Below are 6,000 nucleotides of genomic sequence, written 5' to 3'. Positions count from 1 at the left end.
TCTGGAATGACCAGGTGCCTCTGGCCTGGGGAGATGAGATGGACTGAAGGGATTCCTGACCCCTGTTCCTGTCATGAGTCCTCGCCCTAAAAACATGAGGGGAATTCCTTAGGGCCATTCTCTCCATGACAGATGGCCACTAGGAGCTCTGTGCTTGAACCTGACTCCACACTAGGGACCCAAAGGCCGGGTGACTGTCACTCAGGTTGGCCCTAACACAGCCCCTTCCCACCTGCGTGAGGAGCTCCCGTCTGCCCGCGGACGCCTGTGCTGGGCGATCCCCCATCCTGCTCCCACCGGAAAACAGGGGGGCAGGAGCAAGGGGGAAGAGGGGCCGACGCAGCCGGCGGGGCCGGGCAAGGCTTTCTCCCCAAAGCAGGCGGCCCCCCCAGCCCTCCTCCTGTGGGCGCACGGGCCCCACCCATCCAGGCCCCGTGCACGACCAGCACCTGGGCCCCAGCGGCCCAGCCGCGGCTCGGCTCCCCCTGAACCCCAGCCTGCCCTCCTCCACCCCCGTGCTGCCACACTCCTCTGCGACCCCACCCCCTTCGCAGGACTCCTTCCTGGACCCCATCCTCAGCCCTCCTCGGTTCGGGCCTCCCCCACCCCACTCACCCCTCCCCAGTGCCCGCAGGTCGGGTCCAGGTCCATTCACAGTCCTCCCGGCTCCCTCAAGACCCCTGGCACCCACTTTTCCTCCTGCGGCCTTCTGGCTGATCCCTGAGGCCCAGCTCACAGCCCCCCGGTCCAGGGTGCCTCCTCGTGTCCACACCCCCAAATCCACATGGTGACGTATAACCCCCAACACGACGGTATTTGGAGAGGCGCCTCAGGGGTGATTCAGTTTCGATGAGGTCATGAGGGTGAGACACCCACAATAGGGTCAGTGTTATCCCCAGGGGAGACCAGGCTCTCAGTCATCAGAAGGCGCCACCTATGCACCAGGAGGGGCCCCTCACCCGGCACTGGATCAGCCGGCACCCAGACCCTGCACTTCTGCCTCCCACTCTGGGAGAAATACGCGTCCGTAGTCCTTCGGAACGCAGCCTGAGCTGACCAGGACTGCCCACCCCACCTCTTCCCTACCCCACCCGCATCCCCCATCCCCATCGCCCATCCCCACCCCCATCCCCACCTGCACCCCCAGGAGGGGTGGGTCCATTTGCTCAGGCCTCAACCTCAGTTTCCTGAAGAATGAGGATTCTGACCGCCACCCCAGCTTCGGGCTGCCCGGGCTGCACCCCCAGGCTTGGGGCCCCTGGGGAAGGAAGGCACACCCCGTTGCTCTGCCTCCCTCTATGCCCAGCAGGGTCAAGGGCGCTGGCCGCCCAGCCCGAGGCCTCTGATCTCCGAGGTGAAAGGCAACCCTGGCGTCAGGCGGAGCTAAAAATAAATCAGCCAGCACTGCCAGGACGCTCCGAGGGCGGGGCAGGAAGGGAGGCCCTGGTAACTGTGTAACTGACGGGACGCAGGCCCAGCAAGGCCGCACCGGAGCGTCCGCTGACGTGCCTCCAGCCCGAAAAGGTGGGCGAGGGGCTGTGGGCAGCCCACCCCAGCCCCGGCCCCTGCCTTCCACTGGGTACTGATGGGCTTCAGGCCAGAAGCGTCCTTGGGGCTCTAGGGGTGCGGGAAGAGCACAAGCTACTTAGCTTTTCCCCAGCAGACGACGGCCACCCTCAGGCCGGGGACGGGGCCCCCATCGGCCAGCAGGATGGCCGTGCCCCACCTGGTTTCCGTCTCCTCCACCTTCATCCCTTACCGCGGCCTGACGATGGCCAGGGCAGAGGCCGGCTCCCTTCTCCGCGGGAGGCTCTGGGTGCCGGCGGCCCCAGCCTCAGACCACTGACAGCTCCTGTGCAGCGTCCAGGAGGGTGGAGATGCCCGCTGGACACGCCCCGGGCCCAAGGCAGGAAGGGGGCGGGTGGGAGCCCCAGGACAGGGGGAGGCTGGGCAGGGGAGTCAGGCAAAGCTTCCTGGGTGGCTGGAGGCCAGGAATGCAGGGAAGGATCTGGTAATGCCCAGAGGAGTCACGCAGGGAGAAATCCGCAGAGGACCCACGGGGGTGGGAGACTGCAGGGGATTTTGCTTTGCTTTTCTGCTTTTCTTTATTTTACTAATGTTCTACCCCGAACAGGGATTATTTTATAATCAGAGAAAAAAACTTGGAGAAAAGGGAAGGTACCACCCTGGTTCCTGGTACAGCAAGGGGGCCACACCACCGGTGGCAGGGCCTTTAAACCCTGCAGACAGGGCTCGGGGACCAAGTGGGATGCCCCAGCCCCAGTGTCCCCAGCTGTGAGATGTGGGCACCGTGGCAACTTGCAGGCCCACGGTGAGGGCCCCGTAAATGTTTGCTCTGCCCCTCACCGCCCCCACCCCCACCCCCAAGAGCAGCCTAGCAGGTGGCATGTGGGGATCCCATACTGGGTGCTTTATGGCGAGTGGAGACCAGAGGCGCAGCGGGGAGGGGGGATCGGGGACTGAGGGGCCGCAGAAGCTGGTCATCCTGGGGCCAAGAGCCCCACCCACGACCTGTGCCGCACAGCACCTGGCCCACCTGGAAGCCCAGGCCTCCCTGGGGTCCAGGCCCATGTCTAGAATCACACTGCCTGGTATAGGCAGGTCGCACACCCCATGGAGTTCTGAGAGCTGAAGATGACGTCGACCTCCCTGGTGGGCGGCAGGGTGAGCAGGGGCTGCCCCCGCGGAGGACAAGTCCCGAACCCCTTCAGCATCACCTGGCCTGACAGTGCGGTCTCGGGCCCTTGGTTCCCCATCTGAACGACGGGACAGCGGTGGTCCTCCCAGCCCCAGGCTTCCATGGAGACTAAAAGAGTGGTGCTGGTGTGGGAGACTAGGGGGACCTGCGAGGCTTCATGCCCTCTGGCCAGCTGCTCAGCAGCTCCTCCATCTGGGGGCTTCCCTTCTATCCCAGGGGAAGCCCCCAGCCCCCAGCCCCGCCTCCACTGCCTCCTTGGGCCGCCACCCGATCAGTGCCCCTCTACCCAATGGCTCCTTCTAGATGGACACTGCAAGCCCAAAAGTAAGCCGTCACCCCAGGGTTCGGGGGGAGCCAGGCCACCACGGGCTGTGTCCTGTGTCCCTCCACCTTCCTTCTCCTTGCTGTGGGTTCAGCCTGGAAGTGGCCATGCTAAGGAGACCCCAGACTCCAGACCTGGGACCCCACGCGGGCCCTGTCCCCGCAGCACGTGCCTCCTTGGACGCTCTGGCTTCTGAAGACCGTGGATTGGGGGTCGGGGGCTCGGGCCTCCGGGGCGGAGGGGCCTGGCCGAAATGAGCCACCTGGCTGGAGGACCTCGAACGGGCAGTGAGAGGAAGATAATCTCCCCCCGCCGCAGCTGGGAGGGGATGCGAGACCCCATCCCCTGGAGGAACGGGGCTGGGCTGGGCGGGGGGAGGGTGACAGAAAGCCAGCCATGTGCCCTGCACACTTGTCGCCTTCCACCCTGCTGTCCTCCACCAGCCAGCCTGCTCCACAGCAAAGGTGAGGACAGCTGGCCAAGGGGCGGGGGGTGGGCCGCCAGCCCCATGGGGAGCAGGGTCGTGTGACCGGGTGGGCGAGTGGTTGCTGGGTGCCTGCAGGGACCTGTGGGGCTGGAGGCTGGAGTGCCACGTGGGGCGGGGCGAGGCGAGGGCTCCCCACGGGGCCCACCCCGGTCCCCTGGAAGGCTAAGGGGTCAGAACCCTCCCCACAGGGACACGAGGGAGGCCCGGCCGGCTCTGTTCTCGGAGCAGACGAGCTCCCATAGGGAGACCCATGGGAAGCTGGGACCCAGAGTCAGGAGGGCCCTGGACAGCTCCCTCAGCTCCGCTGACAGCCCAGCCTCCCCACCCTTCCCCTCCTGAGCACACCAACCCCTCCTGCCTGGGGCGTGCTTGTGGGGTCCCTCTGTTGAGAGGGCCCCGCCCCGGCCCCTTCCAGAATGGCAGGGGCCTTCCTGCTCCACTGAGCTTTCCCCCCCCGCCCCCCCCCAAGGTGCCCACTCCCCTGGAGGCCCACTCCCTTCCTACAGGCACTGTGCCCAGCCTCTGGGGGGGCGCCGGTGTGGAGAAGGAGCTGAGGGCCGGCCATCACCGTGGCATCCCAGATATCACCAGGAGCCAGCCATCAGCCCAGGTCTGGGGGGCCAGCTCTTGGTGAGGGTCCTACCTCCTGGGTCCGGAGAAGAATGCCGGTCACGCAGGAGGGCGTGGTGAGATGCAATGAAATCAAACTGGCAAGAAAACATGATCAATTTGCTGCTTAAAGAAACAGTCACAAAGACTGAAGAGAAAAAAAGGCTGCCTTCCCTTTCAGTTAGAACTGCTGTCTGCCCCAGGGGACAGCGCACCCCAGCTGGCGGGGGCGTATAAGGCCCTGGGACAGGAATGGCCAGGGCTCGGCTCCCCTTTAGCCCCTCTGGCCTAGCCGCCCTCCTGAAGGCTTCGGTGCGGGCAGCCCCATCCTGGGTGCCCTCCGTGTCTGAGCAGTGGGTGGCTGGAGGGGAGCCTTGGGGCCATGGCACGGAGAGGCCCCCAGCCCAGGGCAGGAGCACAGTGGTCAAGGGACTGGGGAGCCCGCAGGCCTGAGGGTCCTATCAGGGCCGGGCCCAGCTGGACCATAGAGGGCGCTGGCCTGGGACGGCCCAGGGGCGACTCCAGGGCAAGGGACTGCCTGTGTCTCCTGCAGAGGCGGTCCCCCGTCTGTCTGTGGCGCTCCAAAGCCCCATGTGCTGGTGGCCATCCTCACACTTGACCTTGGGGCTGGTCCTGCTGCGCTGGCCTGCAGGGAGGGGCTGGGAGAGCCGGGCTGGGAGAGCTGCGCTGGTAGTCAGGAGTGAGCGTGCCCAGGCCAGGCTGCCATCTCGGGGGACCAGGGTCCCCATCACTCCAAGACATGCGTTTCTCCACGGAGCAGTGCCTGGCTTACAGAGAGCGCCCTGTCTCTCTCTGTGTGGTCAGCACTTCCTCCTCAAGGGAGCCGTCTAGGACCAAGGCCGCCGAGCGGGGCTTGAGGTGGGGAACAGCTCTGGGCGACCACGGGCACAGAGGGTCTGGACAGCCCCTCTGGCCTGCACACGGAGGCCAGGCTGCCCTGCCCCAAGTCGGGGCCTTGGCTCTGCTGGACCCTCAGGGCAGGGGCAGGAAGGGGGCTCCCTGGGTAGGGGAGGGCAGGCGAAGGATAGCACCCCCTCTGCCCTCCTGGACTCATGCAAGGTTTCCCCTCCCTCCTCTGGGGGGGTCTCAGGGTGGGAGGGCCTGGACCAGAACAGCTCCTCCTAGGGGGTTTATTCTGGTAAGATTTTGTTTGAGAAAAGGGCTCTGATGCTTCAAATGTTTGAAAACCACCGTCTTCCCGCTGCCCGTACCCAAGAGTCAGGCCCAGAACCCCAGGCCCCACGGGGAGGGGAGTCCCGCCCCCTCCCATCCTGGAGAGGACCTCCGGCCTGGCCAGGAGCAGGTCCTGCTGGGTGCGGGACACCACGAATGTTCTAGTAAAGCCAGGAACAGGCAGAGGCACCACCGTCCCCTCTGGGATGTCCCTCGGCTCTCAAGGAGCCGACAAGAAAACCAGGGAGCTGAGGTTTCACAGGGAGAAACGAGAACAAAACTCTCCACCTGCTGAGACGTCGTCCTGCCTGGGAAGGTCGTGCCAGCCAGAGAGCCCTGAGGGGGGCCGGGCAAGGGGCACCGCAAGGACCCGTCCTCAAAGCCGCCACTGCCCACGCGGTAAGCGCTTCCCCGGGGTCCTCGTGCACCGCAGATGCGCCCGAGCCCCGATGACTTCCTCGCGGACCTTTGTTCTCTTACATTTAAACCAAGAGCAGAACTCGTTTTCTTTATCTTTCTTTTTGCTTTTTGGTCTTCAGAGTGACAAAAAGGGGTACGGAACGCGCTCTTACAAAGCACAGGCGAGGTTTTCATCCTTGTTACGTTGAAGTCTCACTGCAGAGTGGCAGCCTCAGCACCTCCGCACGGGATGGGGGACAGGGTGGCCCT

Source organism: Grampus griseus (assembly GCF_964374135.1).
Source record: "Grampus griseus genome assembly, chromosome: 16".
In the NCBI taxonomy this organism is placed as follows: domain Eukaryota; kingdom Metazoa; phylum Chordata; class Mammalia; order Artiodactyla; family Delphinidae; genus Grampus; species Grampus griseus.
Note: the sequence above shows the minus strand (reverse complement) of the source record.